The sequence below is a fragment of the Rhinolophus sinicus genome, chromosome 18 (genome assembly GCF_057876585.1).
Source record: "Rhinolophus sinicus isolate RSI-liver-muscle chromosome 18, RSI-T2T, whole genome shotgun sequence".
NCBI lineage: Eukaryota > Metazoa > Chordata > Mammalia > Chiroptera > Rhinolophidae > Rhinolophus > Rhinolophus sinicus.
The window spans coordinates 59,964,453-59,986,512 of record NC_142518.1 but is presented as its reverse complement, the minus strand read 5'-3'; the positions used below and the strand labels follow the sequence as shown (position 1 = coordinate 59,986,512).

At 35.0% G+C, this 22,060-nt stretch overlaps 1 protein-coding gene across 3 annotated transcripts in view; it reads right to left on the bottom strand.

Annotated features, from left to right (window-relative positions):
- FAM133A (family with sequence similarity 133 member A) overlaps positions 1 to 22,060 on the bottom strand; it is a 51,605-nt gene that overhangs the window by 20,912 nt on the left and 8,633 nt on the right. For all 3 annotated transcript variants that reach the window (XM_019717917.3, XM_019717916.3, XM_019717918.3), the window contains exon 3: positions 3,256 to 3,344. The gene's annotated coding sequence lies outside the window, so the exon portion shown is untranslated. The remainder of the gene's footprint in view (positions 1 to 3,255; positions 3,345 to 22,060) is intronic.

The window sequence follows — 22,060 nt, the reverse complement described above, 5'->3', positions numbered from 1 at the left end:
TGATCTGTAAATTAGAGGAATACCTAAAATGTTTATGGCATGCTGAAATGGAAGAAAACACATTTTTCATCACTCTGAATTACTGGCTTAGAAAATATTAGAAAATAAATCACGGTTCTACAATTTAAAATGAAAAAAGTGTCTTAAACTAAGGTTGAATCTGTATGGCATAAAATATATTATCTGAATGTAGGTGATTCACTTATTCACTCAACAAATGTTTATTGAGATACTACTATGAGCCAGGCACTAGTGTTGAACAATACAGATAAAGTCCATGACTTCATGAGGCTTACATTTTCGAGGAGGGAGATAATTAACAAATGGGCTTTATTTCAAATATGTCAGAATGAACTAACCAAGACTTTAATAGAAAGTTCTGGGTGGGGGATAGCTAGAGGAAAAAGTTAAATGATATAATGAAAAGACGTGCAGCTAAATCCAGAATGTGGGACATTCTAAAAATCAAACAGCTGGTCTTTTCTAAAATTACACGGGGGGAAATGAAAACTGTTCTAGAAGAAAGATTTAAAGAGACATAATTAAATGCCAAGTGTGAACCTTGATTTGTATCCTGGTTCAATAAAAAACAGGTATATGACATTTCTTTCTAGAGTGATGGAAATGTTCTAAAATTAGATTATGGTTGCATAACTTTTGTAAATTTGCAGTAAATCATTGAAGCTTGAATTTAAAAGAAAATTATTCTCTAAATAAGGCTGTTAAAAAAGATTTTGAGGTGACATCTAGGGATATCTAATATTGATGGGTATTAGAAACTATCAAGGAATTATTTTAACTACTTTAAATATTATAATATTGGGATTATGGAAGAGAATGTCCTTATTTTTAAGAGATGCATGCTGAGACATGTGCATATGTAATATCATGAAGTGTGTAATTTACTTTTAAATTGTGCATCAAAACAGAGAAAGCGAATGCAACAAATTGATAAAAGTTCTTGACTCTAGATTGTGGATATATAGATATTCACTGCAAAAGTTTTTCATGTTTTCTATGAGCTTGAAAATGTCCTAATAAAAAGTTGGAGTATATATTAATTTTTGAGTGGGAGAAAAAAGAATACCATTGAAAACTATTAGTAAGGAGTGATTTGATCTTTAGTTTTAGGCCATCTTAACAAACACATTAGATCTACTTACTGTATGATTTGATCAGCAAGACAGAAATCACTCAATTGTTGAAAACTAAATAAACTAAGTTTATTAGGAAATAACGGATTATGAAGCTACAAACAGACTTGGCCTCATGTCCCATCTGTAGCAATATAAATAGCAGTCATGCAACTCACCTTTCCAAAGTCTTGGTTAGTTCATTCTGACATATTTGAAATAAAGCCCATTTGTTAATTATCTCCCTCCTCGAAAATGTAAGCCTCATGAAGTCATGGACTTTATCTGTATTGTTCAACACTAGTGCCTGGCTCATAGTAGTATCTCAATAAACATTTGTTGAGTGAATAAGTGAATCACCTACATTCAGATAATATATTTTATGCCATACAGATTCAACCTTAGTTTAAGACACTTTTTTCATTTTAAATTGTAGAACCGTGATTTATTTTCTAATATTTTCTAAGCCAGTAATTCAGAGTGATGAAAAATGTGTTTTCTTCCATTTTAGCATGCCATAAACATTTTAGGTATTCCTCTAATTTACAGATCAAATTTGCTTCCTATCTGTTCCTTCTTTTACCTTTCAATTTTAGCTGGTTCACTTTTGCCCCTAATGCTCTTGGCATAAAAACCAAAGAATTTAACTAATTCTATGGGCTCTGACCTAAATAATCTGGTCACTGCTTATCTCTTCAACTTTACTTTCTGCCCCACTCAGCCTCCACCCTCTCTGAATTTCAAATTCCATGGCTTTTTTTCAGGATCTCAGATATGCCATTGTTCCCTCTACTTTTGCATGTACTATTACCCTCCCTAAGTGGAACTTGAATATCATTTATTTAGAAGAGTCTTTCTTTCTTTTTTCAGTTACACTGGACATTCAATATTATTTTATATTAGTTTCAGGTGTACAGCACAGTGGTTAGACATTTATATGATTTGTGCAGTAATCCCCTGATTACTCTAGTACCCACCTGGCGCTATACATAGCTGTTGCAACATTTGTAACTATATTCTCTATGCTGTACTTTACATCCCTGTGACTATTCTGTAACTACCAATTTGTATTTCTTAATCTCTTCACCTTTTTCACCCAGCCCTGAAACTCCTCTCCCCTCTGGGAACCTTCAGTTTGTTCTCTGTATCTATGAGTCTGTTTCTGTTTTCTTTGTTCCTTGATTTTGTTCTTTAGATATGTTAAGTCAGAGCGAGAAAGACAAATACTATATGATCTCACTTATATGTGGAATCTAAAGAAAAGCCTTTCTCGATGTTCTTGAAAAAGTCAGGTCTGACAATACGCTCTGAATGAACCTTGAACTTTTTCTTTTAATACTCATAGCAATTATAATTATCTAATTATTTGTATAATCACTTGTTTAATATAATTTCCCTCCACTATATTACGGGTTCTATAAGGAAAGGATCTATGTGTATTGTGCTCACCACTGAATCTCTCAAAAAAACATCAGTATACAAACGTGCTATTTCTCTCAAAAACCACTTTTCAACCCCATATTCTTTACTACCTACTCCATTTCTCTGTTGTCCTTTTTAATCAAAACTCCTGGGAAGAGCTGTTTATAGAGTTTTCAACTCCTCTCTTTCCATTCTTTTTCTTTTTTAATTAAAGTTTATTGGGGTGACAATGGTTAGTAAAGTTACATAGGTTTTAGGTATATAATTTTATAATATATCATCTATAGATCACACTGTGTGTTCACTACCCAGAGTCAGTACTCCTTCCATCACCATATAAAGAAGATAAAGGTGTGGTATATATATACACACACAATGGAATACTATTCTGCTGTAAGATGAAATAGCCAATTGTGAAAACATGGATGGATGCTGAGATTATTATGCTAAGTGAAATAAATCAGACAGAATAAGTCGAGAACCATATGATTTCACTGATAATGTGGGATATAAGACTTCCATTCTCTTTTGATTCCACACCAATGGGGCTTTCACCTCAACCACTCCATGGGAACTTTTGTTGTCCAGGTCAGTAATGACCTCCATGTCACTAAATCTGATGACCATTTGCATTATCTTTACTTCATCAATAAGCATCAATTGACAGGGTGGATCACTCCCTCCTTGTTGAAACACTTACCTCAAATGGCTTCCAGGATTACATACACTCTTGGTTTTTCTCTCACTTTCCCAACTGTGTCTTTCCAGTCTCCTTTTTAGGTTCTTTCACTTGACCAGAGATAAATGAGAAATCAGATAATATTTGTTAAAATCCTTGCATTAAGTTGGCAGTAAGTTTTAGGTTATAGAACTAGAACTTAAAGTAACAAAAAAAAAAAAAAAGTAACCAAATTTGAAGAGGTATGCTGACCAGAAAAAAAGGTTATTTTATTCAGGCAAAGTAATAACCGTACTTAAAAGGATATGTTAGCACTTTCTTACCATTACAGTTATTTATTGCATTGTAAATAACTACTATAAGTAACTACAGATTGCTCCCTGCTTTCACACTTTTTTTACCTATAATTGGTCACCCAATGTTTTATTCCTTCCTCATTGCCTATTGAAACTCCTTCTACCCTCAGTGGAATCACTGCTCCGAAACCCACTATTTTTTGTATCAATACTTTCATTTTATCCACTGTAAAGCCATCAGATGTTTAAAAAGTTTTTAAAACATGAATCAGAGTTTCGTTTTCAGAACTTAGCTTAGTTATGCATGGGTGAGATCATTACACATTTAATATAGTCCTCCAAATGAGTAATGTATAACATAAAAGGAAGGTCCCTTAGAGTCTGAAATTCTTCCGTTTTGAAATCCGTTCCCTTCCCATCTGTCTTCTTTGTTCAAGAAGTTTGTAGTCATTTTCAGAATCCACTCCAGAAACCAACTTTTTAATTTAGGTATCAGGCAAACCATTCAGAGCAAAAAATACACGAAGAAAAACAACGCCAGGTCAACAAGGATAAAGAGTCAGAGGTACAACCTGTAGGAGTGTTTTGGAAATGGGGGTGCAGCTGTACTTTGCAATTGCGCTGCTGCCTCGCAGTTTCACGTAAGCCTTGCAGCTCCTGGGACCCTCCCAAGCTGTCTTCCACTGCCACACCCACCTCCATCTCTCTTGCACCAGTCACCACGCTCCACAGTCTGAGCATTTGGAAACCCTATGAAACCAAATTTCTTGAAACAAAATTCTACCCCAACACCAGGATTCCAATTTATATTTCCATAGTGCTCTCAAATTTACAAAGTAAATTAACAAGAGAGTTATATTGGGGTAAACTGTATGAAATAATTTAACAATCCAAAATAATCCACGGAATACGTTTATTTTCTGCCTTCCCTGGTGTACCTGCACTTTGGTGACCAACCTAGACTGACCAACATAGACCTTTGTGATAGCAATAACAGATATTACTCTGAGACAGTAACTCGAAGTGTGGTCCCAGGACCCATGGTGGGCTTCAAGATCCTTTCAGGAAGTCTGCAAACTTCTCCATTTTCCAACTACGTTATTTGTGTGAGGCCTGATTTTCTTCATATACTTCAACCAAAACATCAGATCACAACAGATTGGATGTAGAAGCAGCTATGAGAATTTAAACTAAGTCAGCAATAAAGATATTTTAAAATGTAAAATACTACATCTCTGCTCACTAAATATTTTTAATTTGGAAAATATAGTTACTTTTCATAAAATGTTATCTAGTTAAAATGTAATGGTCTTATTGGTATTTTCAAATATTTTAAACACTTCTCAGTTTTAGTTTTTATACTAAAACCTTTTCTCAGATATTATTCACCACATGAATAAATACTCTGGGGTCCTCAGTAATTTGTAATATATAAAGGAATCCTGAAACCAAAAAGTTTGAGAACTAGTTCTCTGAGAAAATGTTTCTCAAAGTGTGTCCACCGACCATATGCATCAAAGCCATCTGTGATACCTGTTAAAAATATAGACTTTCAGACTCTATAAAAGACCTACTAAATCATAACTTATGCAGTCATGAACTTATATTTTTACCACAGCCTTCAGATGCACTAATGTTAGAATAATCTAATAAAGAAATATAAAGATATTAGAGTCCCATGGATTCACATCTTAGTTCCACCATTTCTTGGTTCTAATGGTCACCTGTACCCCCCTCAACTGATTCCTGGCTCTTACTTTCCCCTCCCCCCATCTCCTGAATCCTCTTCCAATTGCACCCTCTCAATTAAATAGGTGCTCATTTCCGGATAAAGATTGACAATTTCTACATAAGAGAAGTTTAAGGGTAGCAATCTGGTTCTTAGAGAACGTTAGGGACTTACATTTTCACTTCCCTAGGAAGTACATTAGTTTCACTTAGTTTTATTTGTGGTGGCTATGGTAGACAATGGAGATTGGGGAGGGGAGGTAATATCACCTAGGCCACTATTTGGCATTACCACTTATCTATTTGCTTCTGCTTCTGAACAGGGATGGCCTACTCAGAGGATTTTATTTTGTCCTTCACCTCCAAGCGCATAACCCGTGAGGCTTGTAGCCATTTTGTATTCCCTTAGTCCCACCTCAAATCTATTATCCTTGTAAAGTAGACATCTACTTCCTCAGTGCCCTCTGTGATTTGCATGCACAGTGCTGACCAACTAGAGGCCTGGTATTGGTTATGGTGTTATCAATTTAGCCAATTAACAGAAACCTAACACTAACTTATGAAATGTTGCTCAGTAGTGAATGAACACTTAAAGAACCACAGACTTATTTAAAGAGAGAGAAGTTCTCCACAGAACAGTGCTGCTCAAGGTATAGTCCAGTAACACTCACGATCAGAACTATATAAGGTGTTTTTTAAAAAATGCAGATTTCTGTGCTCCATCCAAGACCAAGTGCATCAGAATATCTGGGAATGAGACCTAGAAATTTGTAATTTTAACAATTTCCTCAGATTATTATGGTATAAATTAAAGTCTCAACACCATTGTCATAGGGGAAATTTCAACAAGAAACAATACAAAGAATAGGAAAAATAAGCATATTCTGTATCAACCCCTCATTGTTTCATTGATTGCAAATGGATGGATAATGTCACCCACATTCCCTTCCATAGAGACTTTTTCCATGTATTCAGTATGTACTATTCTGTCAGTGTGCCTAGGATTAGGGAGTATAATTCAAAGTAACTAAAGTCACAAAATAGCAAGTATAAATCAGAATGCCCATCTATTTGTTTATAATGGAAAATATTGCAAACACAGGGATGTTCAGTTTGATAACCAGCATACTGAATCTATTAAATAACACACATATAAAACCAAATTATAATCAGAAATTACTATGATGAGGCTAGAATTATTTTAAAATGGAGTCAGTAGATATTCTTAATAATTACTGCCTCAATTTTCATTTGATCTACTACCCGTCTCCAACACTGGATTGGGGACTTGTGTATTCCAATCTGCTAATTGGGGCACTCTCTTTCTTAGACATTGCTGGATACTTACAGCTAGCTCTCTGATTTTCCCTAAAATAGTACTTTTCTTTCTGATAATTAAGTTTATTGTTAAATGATTAGATTTCACCTTTCCAATTTATGATCTCATTCTATTCATGACCTCCCTGCAACTCAGCCAAAATTTTGGGTGTTTTCAAATCAAATCATATACTTATATGCAGTCTCTCAGGTTAATTTTACAGGTGGCTTACTTCCCTGTGGCTTTTAATTTTTCTGAATTTCAGTTTGAATTTCTGACTCCATTGTATTAATTGTACAAGGCACTTGGAATTTTGCAAGTATAAGCAATACATTTTTAAAGAGCTCTTAAGAATATTCAGTATGATATCTATACTGTACTATATTCTAATAGTAAAAGTTTCATGGCAGAATTTTTACACTATAAGCAATAATTACATTATGGCAATTAGAGAATATTTTCAAAACATTTTCCTGTGTTAAAAGACATTCGATAAAGATGGCAAATAAGTATGTGAAATGATGCTCAACATCATATTTCGTTAGGGAAATGCAAATTAAAACAGCAACAAGACACCACTATATACCTATTAGAATGGCCAAAATGCAGAACACCGACAACACCAAATGTTGGCCAGGATGTGGAGCAACATGAACTCTCATACATTGTTGGTGGGAATGTGAAAAGTGGTGGGTACATCCACTTTGGAAGACATTTTGATGGTTTCTTACAAAACTAAACATACTCTCACCATACGATCCAGCAATCATGTTCCTTGGTATATATCCAAAGGCGTGGAAAACCTATGTCCACACAAACACCTGCACATGGATGTTTATAGCAGCTTTATTCATAATTGCCAAAATTTGGAAGCAATCAAGATGTCCATCAAAATATGAATGAATAAATAAACTGTGGTGCATCCAAACTTTGGAATACTATGCAGCACTAAAAAGAAATGAGCTATCCAGCCTTGAAAAGACATGAAGGTAACTTAAATGGATATTACTAAGGGGAAAAAGCCAATATGAAGAGACTATATACTGAATGATTCTAAATATATGACATGGGGCATAAAGGGAGAATCTACGACCTTGTCTAACAAAAATATCAAAGCAAATCTTGAAATAAAAGTATATCTCAGTGACATTACACACACACACACACACACACACACACACACACACACACAAGATTTTAGGAGGGTCCTATAAATAATACAGATTGTTATGCAAATGCTGCACACCAGGTAGGCCGTACACATATACATACATATTTTTCTTAACTTTTTTCTCTGTCCAGTCCATCTTCCACAGTGGCAAGTCTAGTTATTTTCCTTAGAAAAACAAAACAAACCTGATTCCCTAATCTTTATTTAATTAAATTTGAATTCCTTGGTTTGGCAGAAAGACCCTGGCCTCAACCTGCTTCTCCAACCTCACTTTCCCTTAACTCTCTTCCTCTTATTCTCTGCCCTTCCTCCATCTATCACTAAGATCCCTGTGCTTCAGCCACAGAAAATACCTTACTATTCCTCAAATATTCCAAGACTGTTCCCAACTCTTTGATTTTAAATAAACATGTTTCCTTTGCCCATGATAACTTCCCTTTAATCTCTGACTTTTCACATCCTCCTAATAGGAAATAATTTATTTCTTCCTTACATTTCCATGGCATGTTCATTCATCCATTCAACCAATATTTACTGAGTGCTTACTATGTACCCAGCACTGTGCTAGAAATTGTTGGTAACATTACAATACACTCATGGTCCCTAACCACATAGATTTTAGCAATGCTAATATTAAACAATTCACAAATAAGTACATAGTTGATATTATACTAGTGCTATAAAAATGTATAAGGTTTGATGGCAGCACATAAGCAGTACTTAGTCTACAGAATCAGGGAAGACCTCTCTTTAAAAAGATAAATAGTCATTAGTCAGGTAAAGGGGATGGGAGTCTATCCAAGGCAGAAGGAAAGCATATGTTAAGGTGCTGAGGTAGTAATGAGCTTGACTCCTTCAAGAAACAATAGGCCACAGGGTTGCCGTTTCGATTCCCACATGGGCCAGTGCGCTGTGCCCTCCACAACTAGATTGAAGACAACAAGCTGCCACTGAACTGCCGGAGGGGCAGCCAGATGGCTCAGCTGGTTAGAGTGTGAGCACTCAACCACAAGGTTGCCGGTTCAATTCCCGCATGGGATGATGGGCTGCGCCCCCTGCAACTAAGATTGAAAACAGCGACTGGACTTGGAGCTGAGCTGTGCCCTCCACAACTAGACTGAAGGACAACTACTTGGAGTTGATGGGCCCTGGAGAGACACACTGTTCCCCAATATTCCCCAATAAAGTTAAAAAGAATTCCTTCAATGTTTAAAAAATAAAAGAAACGATAGGCCAACATGACTGGAGAGTAATGACTAATGGTGATGGTGGCACAGGATAATACTGGAGAAAAGGGCAAGAGTATGATCATGAAGGACACTGTAAGCAATATAAAATATTTTGAACTTTGTCCAAAAAGCCATGGGAAGAGTTTTGAACAGAGGAGAGAGACACGCTCACATCTGCATTTTAGGAAAATCACTCTCAAAAAAAAGGAGAGAGAGAGAGAGAAAAGAAAAATCACTCTACTGTGTGGAAAATAAATCAGCAATAAGTATGACCAGACGCAGAAGGAATGCTAATCTAAGTGAGAGATGACAGCTACTGGGACTAGCTTGGGGCTAGAATGCCATGGCTCTTGAACAACACCCTTAACTGAGCATCATACTGTACAGCAAGTGTGGAGCCACTGAAAATTTTAAGCAGGGAAGCGATGTGATATTTTCATTTTTTTAACAAAAAAAAAGTAATGAAAATATCAAACTAAACCCAAATAAGTGTGATTTTTTTCTGCAAAAACCTTGGAAATAGTGCACTATTTCACAACATTTCCCATTGTCCATCTCTCTCTCTCTTTTGAAGGTGTAAGTTTCCTTTAAAATGATTATGTCTAGTAATTTTGCAAGTTGGTAATCCAGTTTTTGTGTCTTTGGTTTTCTCTTTACAACATGGGGCTAGGGTGTGAGGAGAGAAGAAAGGTACCCCTATTATGTCTAAAGTATCTCTTTTTAAAATAATTTTTTGTCCATAAATTTCAATATTTTCATTGTTAAAGACCACCTTGACCCTTGTATGGAGAAATGATGTTAGCATGCTATGAAAAAATACAGGGCGATGGGTTAGGTAGTAGTCCAGGTACGATAGCTTGGAATGGGATGGTGGCAGTAAATGAAGATGGTCTGGACTAGGATACTGGCACTAGAGTAGGAGACAAATGGGCAGATATGAGACACTATTTCGCAGGTAGAAACAAGCGGATTCAGTGACTGATTGGATATGGGGTAAGGGAGAAAAGGAATCGAGGATGAATACCAAGAGTCTGGAACCTGGAAGACAGAGGTTATCATTTATTGAGATGGGCCTCCCTAAAGATTAGTAGTAAAGGGTGGGTGAGCAAATTTGCTTTTGGACATGTTAATTTTGAGATGTCTGTTAGACATCCAAGCAGAGATTCTGAATAGGCCGATGATTACACGGAATCTGAGTTCAAAAGTGATGCACATTTGGCTATCAATCTTGCATTTCAGTTAGTTTAGACTGATATTACATGGAGAATCCTTTAGGGCAGCAATAATGATCTGTTATTACCTGTGGCATCAAATACATAAGAGGTACTTAACATATCTATTTGTTTCTTTGAATTTTTAGTCAATCACAGTCACTGTTTCATCACAACTCTAAATACAAAATTAATGCAATGCAAAAAATTATTCAGTAATCTATATGTTTTGTATCTACAAGACAAGTAGTAGTTTAGCATTTTTTTTTAATTGAATTGGCATAGCTTCTATTACTGGGCTTTTGGAGTTAGCAGTGCCTAGAACACAAATTCTCACAAAAATACACTCATGGTATAATAGAACTTCTAGCTAAGGCTGGATGAGGAGATCAGGAAATCTCCCCCCAAAGTACTATAAACCTGCACAAAGTTAACAAAAGCAACCATTTCAACACTTTGGAATTTGATCAAAACCATACATCCATCTAAGAGTTTATTCTTGAAAAATCACTGACCTTGGGGTACAAAGAGTAGGAATGTGTGACATTAGGCTCTGGAACTGCTTCACATTCCACCCCGTGCCCCAGTTCATTCAGCTCAGAGGTTCTGTAAGGATTTATACACTGAAAACCACAAAACATTGCTGAGAAAAATTAAAGAATATCTAAATAAACAGAGAGATAGTCCTTGCTCTCAGATTGGAAGGCTCAATATTATCAAGATGGCCATTCTCCCCAAATCAATGGATAGACTAAATGCAACCCCTATCAAAATCCCACCTGGCTTCTTTGCAGAAAGTGACATTGACAAGGTGATCCTAAAATTTATATGGATCAGAATAGCAGAAACAAACTTGAAAAAGTGAAACAAAATTGGAAGACTCACACTTCAATTTCAAAACTTAAGAAAGGCACACAGTTAATCAAGACGGTGTAGTATTGGCACAAAGATAGGCATATACATATGTGGAACACATTGAGAACTCAGAAATAGAACCTTACATTTATGGTCAATTTATTTCCCACAAAGGTACCAAGACAATTCAATGGGGGAAAAGGATAGCCTTTTCAAAAAATGGTGCTGGGACAAGTGGATATCCATGTTAAAAAATAATAATAACAATAAAGAAATTAGACCCTTACTTTACACCATATACAAAAAATTAAGTCACGATGGATCACGGACCCAAATTTAGGAGCTGAAACTACAAAACTTCTAGGAGAAAATATAGGTGAACATTTTTATGACATCAGGTAGGGCAGAGAGTTCTTAGAATATTGAAAGCATAATCCAAGCAAAATGATATATTGGACTTGATCAACTTTTACTTCTCAAAAATCACAATAGGAAAATAAAACTCCATGCCTCAGACTAGAAGAAAGTATTTGCAAATCATAGATCTTATAAATGGCTTGTATACAGAGTAGTTGAATAACTCTCACAAGTCAGTAATTACTAGGGAGAGAAAAAACTCAATTAAAAATGAGCAAATGATTTGAATAGACATTTCATCAAAGAAAATGTATAACTGGCTTAAAAAGGATATGAAAAGATATACAACATCATTGGTCATTAGGGAAATGTAAATCAAAATCCCAACAAGAAATTACTACTTATCCATTCGAATGGCTATAATCAAAAAGGCAAATGATACTAAGTGTTAAGGAGGATATGGAAAAGTGGATCACTTGTGTGCATTGCTGGTGGCGAAGTAACAGGAGACAGCTACCTTGGAAAATATTTTGGCTGTTTCTTAACAAGTTAAACAAATGTACCATATAACAGCAATTTTATTCCTAGGAGTCTAACCCTGAGAAATGAAAATTTATGTCCACACAGAGACATGTGTATAAATATTCATAGTAGCATTACCCATAATAGCAAAAAAAACCCAAAAAAAAAACATAAAAAAAAATCCAAATGTCTAGCACGTAGTAAATAGATGAACAAAACATAATATATCTATATAATAGATTGCTGTTAATCAATTAAAAGGAACAAGCTATTGATACATGCTACAACACGGATACATCTCAAACACATTATGCTCAGTGAAAGAAGCTACACACAATGGACCACATACTGTAGGATTCTACGCACTTTTACGAAATGTACAGAAAAGGCAAATTTATAGAGATGGAAAACTGAAGAGTATTTGTTTAAGCCTAGGCGTGGGAGCAAGGATTAACTAACTGCTAATGGGCACCAGAGGACTTTTTGGAATGATAGAAAAAATTTTACAACTGAATTGTATGCGGGGTGATGGTTGCACAACTCTATAAATTTATTAATCATTGAATTATACACTCATAAAAGTGAATTTTGTAGTATGTATATTTCAATAAATCTATTAAAAACACACAGGGATATAATAAATGTAAGAATTTGGTGGGCTTCTTTTAAGACCCCTACTTAGCTTTCTTTAGGACTACTATACGTAGTAATTTTCATAGTTTATCTACACTAATACTCCTTACACACCAATGAATCACAAGCCTATATCTCTAGCCCTGACTGTCTTTTTCCAGTTCTAATCTCATATATCCAGTTGTCATACTACACCCTGCAAAAGTTAACCACCTCCTCATCTCCACCTCCTACCTCAATAAGCTTTCCTTCTCAATTTTCCCATAACTGACAGTGGCACTTATATCTATTCTGTATTTCTCATAACTTCAGTGTCGCTTTCAGTCTCACTACTTTTATCTCCATATTAAATTAGAAACTTAGTCAAACTAATTTTTCTCCAAAGCATCTCTTAAATTTGCCCTTTCCATTATCTAATCAAGCATCTTAGCATGTCTTGCTGATTTTAGGTCCTTATATACAGATGCTAAAGCAATCTACCTCAATCACTATTTTTCACATCACTACTGTCCTTGAAAACCTATAGTATCTTTAGCTATACATATACATATGTATTTTTTTCTTGCAAGAAAAATTACCTGCTGAAAAAAATTTTAAACAAAAAGCAACTGTGGAATATTCCATCTACATGTTAAGCATAGTTAATACCTTGTTGGTCATAATTTCATATATTTTAATGTGCATTTATCCCTTTTATGTAAAAAATAAATTTATATACATAATATTTTATAACCTGCTTTCATGACGGGATGCTATATTTTGATCACCTTTCTAAGTAAAAAAATGTTCATCACTGTGGACAGCAGATTAGTGTTTCTTTGTGTAGATGGACTTTATTTAAACAAACTATTGCTATTCCTCGTTATATTAAATCTAAAATTACAAAATTCCCTTTCAAAGTCTTCTCCAACTCTATGTTCTCCAATACCATCTCTTATTCTTTTCCAACGTAAACCTTTCATCCCAGACAAGGCAATCTGTTTGTACCTCACATATATTATTAATATGTAGTGATTTCCTGCTTTTTATGTCTTTGTAAAGCCCTAGCACCAATATATAACATTTTCACATGATATTTTTTGCGTATTACTATAATTGCTCCTGGGGTGCTTCATGATTTGATTTTTTTCTCTCCTAAATTATACTATAAGCTACATCAAAGGCAACTTTCAAGGTTTTATTTTCTGTACTTTCAAAAGAATTACCACAGTGCTAAGTATACAGTAGGCAATCATTAAATTAATGTTGATTTAAATGAATAACATTTCTTGCATTCATTTATCATAAGTTTAAGAGCGCCTACTAGGTGCATAACACTGGGTTAAGTGTCATCAAGGAAACAAAGAAATATATGATACATGGTATCTCTTCTCCAGCTGGGAGAAATAAATAAGACACATGAAGGGTTAGACAACACAAGGCTGCCATTCAAAAAGGATTTCAAGAAGCAGTCCATGATTAAGAAAAAATGAGAAAAGAGAAAATGAGTGATTCAGGGATCAGAAAAAGAGCTAACTGAGCTTTAGTAGAGATAAGTTGGCTATTAAGAAGTAAAAGAGGCTGAGAGCATTTCAGGCAGGGAAAACGGACTAAGTGAGAAGGACAGAGATGAGAATTCAGGGTTTGTGCAGATAATTTGGAAGAAAATTAAATTTGAAAAGGTAGGTTGAGGCCAGAAAGCGAGTGGTCATGAATGCCTGGTTAAGTTGCCCAGGCTTTATCTTGTTAAAATAGCCATTTCCTGAGCACCTACTATGTGACCTGTGGTTTACATGCATAGTGGGCACTTGTTTACATGCATATTGGGCATTTGCTGGATATTGGGCATCCATTTCCACATTCTCATGGCACTCTGATTTTCTTTTGAGAAGAGACCAATGGGACTACAACTAGAGCCCTCACCCTTCCATAGTGAGGGGCAAGAAATTAAATTGAAGATGACTGATGTTCCAGTTCATCTCACCCTTAACATCATGATTAGACTATTCTGGTTATGAGGCCCTAGCTGTGTTTTCTGCTTCCTAGGTATCCAGAGACACTTCAGTTCCTGCCTGTTTCCAGACCTGACTCACTAGCCTCTCAGATTCTGTAAGACCCTGTTATTTCTCCAATCAATTAAATTTTGAGTAAGATAGCCAGAGTTGATGTATGTTGCTTATAATTAAAAAGTCCTAATTGGAAAAGTTGTATATTATTTTCCACATGTCACTAAATAAGGAGACTGTACATTAGTGAGATTAAGTAAGTTTTCAAAGCCATACAGCTAGCAAGTGGCAAATGTGGGCATGTTTGACTCTGAAATCTAAGTTCTATAAAAGTGCTTACCAAAGACTGCATGGTATGACCAAGATTCAATTATAGTCTGTCAGACTTCAAAGATGCTGTTCTTTTTCCAGATGGTGTCCATTCTGCCTTTCAATGAGGATTCAGTGCAGATTTTCAAGAAGGGTGTGACATGTTGAAAATGGCATTTTAGAAAGGTTGATTTCACAGCAGAATATTAGGCTAGAAGGGGAGCAAGAGAGCTTGAGGTAGGAGATAAATGAAGAGAATGAGGTAAATGATCCAGATGGGAAATGACAGTTGCCTGAAGTAGTGAAATGACAGTAGAAATGCAACAGAGTATAGAAGGGAATAGTTACTAGACTACTTTGTCAGTTGTCATAACTGTCTCTCTGAAATGGACATCCCACTAATTTTAAAAATTATTTTAGAATGACTTTGGTCCAGTGATTTCAAATTACAGTCTAGTAAGAATATGACTTTTACTGGATTAAACAGAAACTCTTAGTAAGCATACTGTAATCTTAGAAGCAAACGTCCATTTGCAGCTAAATTATGTACACATCATTTGCAGAAAAATGCAATTTGCCTCGTGATTTTATAATCAAGCAACATTTTATGGCCTGAAATTTCTTCAAATTATCACAAAACCACAGGAAGAAAGGATATCACAAAATCTAAATAGATATTTATAGGAATTGGCTTAAGTTTTTCCCACAAAGGTAAAAATAAACTTTGCAGAAGAATGGTTGATCTACTCACGATCTCCATTTTCTAGGCAACATGAGCTTTTAGAAGCAAGAGTTATTTTCCTCATTAGGAAGTAGCTGTACAGCATACGGAATACAGTCAGTAATATTGTAATAACTATGTATGGTGTCAGATGGGTACCAGACTTAATGGGGGGATCACTTCATAAGTTATATGAATGCCTAATCACTATTTTGTACACCTGAAACTAATATAATATTGTATGTCAACTGTAATTGAAAACTAAAAAAAACTGAAAACAAAAGATAGCTGTACAAGTTAATAGGAAAAATGATACAAGTTTCAAAATAAGAGGAAAGGAAACTATTCAAATGAAAGAAAAGTTTACTTAGATTGTGAACATAATGGAGAGGAGGGCAGTGCTGCCTCTGATAATGTTTTAGTGTCCCATGGTTTGGGAGTAACTTTGCATAAAGGCTTCAAATATCTATCAGAATAAAGCATGAACTGGCTGACAAATGGTGCATTTTGCAAGGTACCAATGTATGAGAATACCTCAGACCAGGCTGTATGAGTGCTGCTCAAGCAAAAGATAGTTCCTGCTTTGAAAAGACAGTAAATGGGACAGTACTCAAACCCTCTGCATAAATCTTACTTGACTAAATAACAACCCAAACTTTGTTCAAACAATTTCATTGTTGCCTTATTTGTCCCTTTTATAGTTATAAAAATAATACACACTCATTGTTTAAAAATTCAAAAAATGCTTCCGAATAGAATATACAATGTTCAAGCTTTGCTTTCCATCTAATTACATTAGTTTGGTGTGTATATTTTCAGACTTTTTGATAATGTGAACACACACACATGCACACCCCATATATACAACTGTACTTTTAATAGAGCTGAGATTATACTAAAGATACTGTTTTGCAACTTGCCTTTCTGATTTGACACTCTACTGTGTAGAACCACTCTTGTTTTCAGTTATCAAGGCAGATATGTTCTCAAGCTCTGGTTTCCAGCATTTTCCCAAACACTTAAATGATTAAATAACTGTTTTTTGTGTTAAAAAAAACAAAAACAAAACAAAAAAACCCTTGACTAGCCGACAAAATAATAAAGAAATTGGGGAATTTGGTTTTTAATACTTTGAAAGAAAGGAAAATTCAATGTGACATATAGATGGTGCTTAATTCAAACATCAAGACTCTCATAACAACAAAATAATAATCTGGTTCTCCTAGTAGCCTTTTCAAAATTATCTCATCTTATTTAACTGAAACTTTATGAGTATCCATTTTTATGATATACCAGAGTACAATTTATTGAATGGAGATGTTTTCCTTTAAAAGCCTATTGTTTGTAAAGCAATCTTCACATCATTATTTTCTGTAGGAGCCTGACTCTGAGAAACTATGCTATCCAGCAGCACATGACCTAATTCCTGGAACCGTCAGTTTGCCCTTAAAAGGTCACGTCTCTGATAAGTAAAGCCCCTTCCTCATTCCGCTCTCTCCTTCCTCATTCACTCCCCGCCCAGTTTACCCTAACCCATATAAGCTTGTAGCTACAATAAAAATTTTGAGGCTTGATCAGAATTTTGTCTTGCCTCCATTTCTTCGCGCCTCCTATTTTCTCTTGTCAGGGTGTCTCCCTTCGGTCCCTGTTGAATGCCCCGCTGGTCGGGGCAATTTTCTGAAAATTTTGTCTTCTGAAAGAAAATACAGTTCTTCAGTATCTGCGGGAGATCGGTTCCAGCCCCATCTTCCCCCAGGATACCAAAATCCAGGTGCTAAGGTCCTTTATATAAAATGTCATGGTATTTGCATAAAACTTATGTCTGCATATAGGCTACAGCAGGCTATTCCTACACATCACTTCATTCACGCGGATTCAGCATAGTGCTTTGGCGAATGGTAAATTCACGTTTTGCTGTTTGGAATTTTCAGGATTGTTTTTTGAAATATTTTTGATCCATGGTTGGTTGAATCTGCAGATGGGTTGAATCTGCCGATGCAGAACCTGCAGATACCGAGGGCTGACTGCATTAATTAAACAGAGGGGGAAAGTAAACACACATTTTAACTTAATATTAAATATGGATCCTCATTAGATTCTAGAATTTTTTCTTCTGAAGACGCTGCATGGCCTCCTAGCTATTAATAACGTGTGTGAGGTACTCCTATTTAGAAGTTGGTTGCTAAAACACGAATTCTTTAAATATTGAAAATTGTATAAACTAATGTGATTTGCTGTATGGCAATTATGCATCAGTAAATTTGGCACATTTAAGGGAACAATTGTTAAATAAAAGTGGGATGTAATTAAAGGCTAAAAAAAAAAAAAAAAAAAAAAAAAAACAAACTTCAGCAGCAAACAAAAGCAGTCCTGCTAACAGGAAGCCAGTTCATTAGTTCAAGAAGTTAGTTTAATACCACTAATAAGTGTGTTTTGTGCAGAGCAATAATCTGTGCAAGGACAGAGGGTTATATATGAGAAAATATCTCGGTCCCTGTCCTAGGGAAATTTAAAATATACTTAGGAAAAGAATGTGTGTGTGTAAGAAATGACCAGTGTGGCTCTGTTATAATGTCTATGAAAAAGCATACAAAATGCAATGTAGCCTGACTAAATAAGCCCCAAAGGAAATGAAGAGCTAAAGAACTGTATTCCATTGGATAAAATAAATCTAGTAAGGAAGTTACAACACACTGATTGAACACTCACCATGTTCTAAGCGTTTTGCATGTATTATGTTATTTAAAGCTCACCATGTCTCTGTGAAGTAGGTACTATTATTATCCTCATTTTACAGATGAGAAAACTGAGACACAGAGAGTTGAGAAATTTGCCCAAGGTCACTAGAGGGTAAAAGACACAGCTTATACTTATATATACAGGCCTGATTCCAGACAGTGAAGTATCACTAATATCTTGGGATTAGAGCAGGGCTATAAGTGTTTTCAGGAAGATTTTCCTTTTCCTTTTTTTGTCTCCCAGGAAGATTTTTCAAAGAACTCTGTATAACATACATTAGAAGTTGGGGAACAATTTGGAGGCTATTGCAAGCAGATTAAACATTTAGTCTAATAATTTATGTAATTTTGCCTTTGTCATTTTTAATCTTTCTTCTAGACAAGGCAAGACACATTCTCATGATACCAGGGAATGAAATTGTGAGAATTAGAACACTTGGTTACTTCTAAACAGAGAATGCTTAATTAATCTTTCAGATAGACAAGCACTGGTTATAAAAGAAGACAGACAAACCTGCTCAATATTATAATTTTGAAATTTTGGTTACAACTGTTTTAAGAGAGTCACTAAAACAAAGTAATGAACCTGGAGAACTTGTGGCTCCACTTCTTGTTCCTCCTCTGTATTAAGCAGATTTTCTGATGATAACTAAAACCAGCAATGAATTCATTTGACATCCTGTCCATTTACTCACTTGTAGTCAGTAATGATACAACTTTCTCAACTTCTCTTTCATTGAGGAGTTAAGAAAACAGTGAAGTGTTAGCTATCTTCATCTTAAAAGCATTAATACTAGATTTGCTGAAGCATTCGTCTTTACTACATGGTAACCATATAATTTAATTGAAAAGCCTGCCACACTGGAGAATAAACCAAGGATATTAGTACTCACCTTAACAACAAAATGTGACTTTAGATCACAAGGCAAATCCAACTTCTTTTCGAAGTTGAAAGGGATGGTGTGCATATAAAGCGCAACAACTGAAGCTAATTAAGCTCATTAGCCTTGGCCCTAGATCATATTTAAATGGGATAGGAATCCCTATGTGGCCCTGTGAATGGTATAATAATAGTAACAGACAACACTTATTGAGCTTTCATGCATCTGATAAATAATTTACATAGATTATCTCCTTAATTCTTATATAACTGCCTTATGGAAACAGTTCCTATCATTATCCTGTTTTTTTTATTTATTTATTTATTTATTTTACTAAAATTTATTGGGGGTGATAATGGTTAGTACAATTACATAGGTTTCAAGTGTACAATTCTGTAATACATCATCTATATATCACATTGTATGTTCACCACCCAGAGTCAGTTCTCCTTCCATCACCATATATTTGACTCCCTTTACCCTCATCTACCACCCTCTTCCCCCCTTACCTTCTAGCAACTACTAAACTATTGTCTGTCTGTGAGTTTTTGTTTCTTTGTTTGTTTTGTTCCTTGGTTGCTTTCAGTTTTATATCTCATATACCCCACGTGGTTCTATGAATGGAATAATAATAATAAATACTTATTGAGCTTTTATGTATCTGATAAGTAATTTACATAGATTATCTCCTTAATTCTTATATAACAGCCCTATGGCAGCAGTTCCTGTCATTATCCTGTTTTAATAGATAAGGAAACTCAGAGTTGCAGATGTATGACTTGCCCAAGGTCATACAGACAGTAAGTGGAAGGATTTAAATCCTGGCAGTCTGACCCCAGAGCCTGTGCTGTTGCTTGAAACTGACAGGAGAACGGATCCGATCATCATAGTGAATTCTCCTGGGTATCAATTTTACTCAGGGACAGGGAATCTTATATAAAAACTAATGTCAATACATTTTGGAAAGCAAGTGAGTCAAATATTGAAAATAAATCTGTAGTTAAAATGTACAAAGCAGTTTCCTGCTTTCAGTGTGTAGCTTTAGGTCAGACATTCAGGCTCCTCAAAGTACAGATTTCTTTGCTGCTAGGGATACTTAAATGGAAAAATTCCTAGAATATTTTTCCTTTAATTGTGGATGGGATACACTGGCATTTACTTTAAGCTCTGACCTCCCAGTGTTTGGCTGTTAACCAAAAAAGTCATTAGGCTTGTTAGAATTAATGAAAACCATCTTTTTCATTAAATTAGCTTGTTGTAGTGTACCTTGTCAGTTCAAGCTATGACTCTTGTGTAAGCCCAAGGAAACTGAGGACTGTGCGACTAAAGGTGCTGACACCCTGAGAACATAACTATTACCAGAGGAATAGAAAAGTGGCCACGGCTGTCACTTATCTCTAGTTCCAGCACCTCTGTACAGGTGTTCATTCACTTTTGTTCATTAAATGTGGTACGTATATTAGAGTGGTTAAGAACTCAACATCTGGAAACAAACCATCTGGTTCCACATCTGGGCTCTTCTAATTATAAATTATGTGACCTTGGGCAAGTTATTCACTTAGCCTTAGGACAGGATACTAAGGATGATATAAAGATAGTGTCTTATAAAGATAGCATGAGGATGATAATTAACTCCTTAATGGGTTCATTAAAAAGACATAGTCTTGTGCACCTGAAACTAATAATAAAAAAAAAAAAACTAAAAAAAAAAAAAGAAATAGTAAAGCTAGAGCACTTGGTCCAGTGTCTGATAAATTTAAAGTGATAAAGTTAGTTATTATTATTCAGTGGCAACAATGGACACATTACACAATGCTTAGGATAATTATCCATTATTAGAGGACCTGAATAATCTTTATTTACTCCTTAATCTGCCCTAAACTAAAATCATTAACATTTACAAAAATGACTTTTTTGAATACGCAATAATATTTGTGAAAGTATGTTAACTGTAGAATTATTTGTAGTAACAAATACTTGGAATTACCTAGAATGTCCATCAATAGGAAAAGTCTCAGTTTTCTGAGTCTGTATAAGGAGATTGGACTAGATGATCTCTAAAATCCCTTTCACCTGCAACAAGGCTGATATTTTCACAGAGTTGTTAAGTAGTGAGGCTTGAGGCTATTACTCTAACCATAGAAAAGAAAAATCTAAGACATTAGGTGGGTATTAAATTTAAGTCACACTGCTTTTATTCGACATAGTATTGAAAGTCCTAGGCACAGCAATCAGACAAGAAAAATAAATAAAAGGGATACAAATTGGAAAGGAAGAAGTAAAACTGTCATTATTTGCAGATTACGTGATACTATACAGAGAGCACCCGGAAGATTTCACCAAAAAAACTATTAGAATTGTTAAATGAATTCAGTAAAGTATCAGGATACAAAATTAATATTTAGAAATCTGTTGCATTTTTATATTCTAATAATGAACTATCAGAAAGAAAAATTAAGGAAACAACCTCATTTACAATTGCAACAACAACAAAACAACAACAACCCCCCCCAAAAAAACCTAGGAGTAAATTTAACCAAGGAGGTAAAAGACCTATACTTGGAAATTATGAGACATTGAAGAAAGAAATTGAAGACACAAATACATGGAAGCATATACTGTGCTCATGAATAGAAAGAATTAAATTGTTACAGTGTCCATATTACCGAAAACAACTGATTTGATGCAATACCTAGCAAAATACCAATGGCATTTTTCACAGAACTAGAATAAATAATCTTAAAATGCATATGGAATCACAAAAGATCCTCAATAGCCACAACAATCTTCAGAAACAAAAGAACAAAACTGGCGGTATTAGGCTACCTGATATGAAATTATACTAAAAGACACAGTAATCAAAACAGCATGG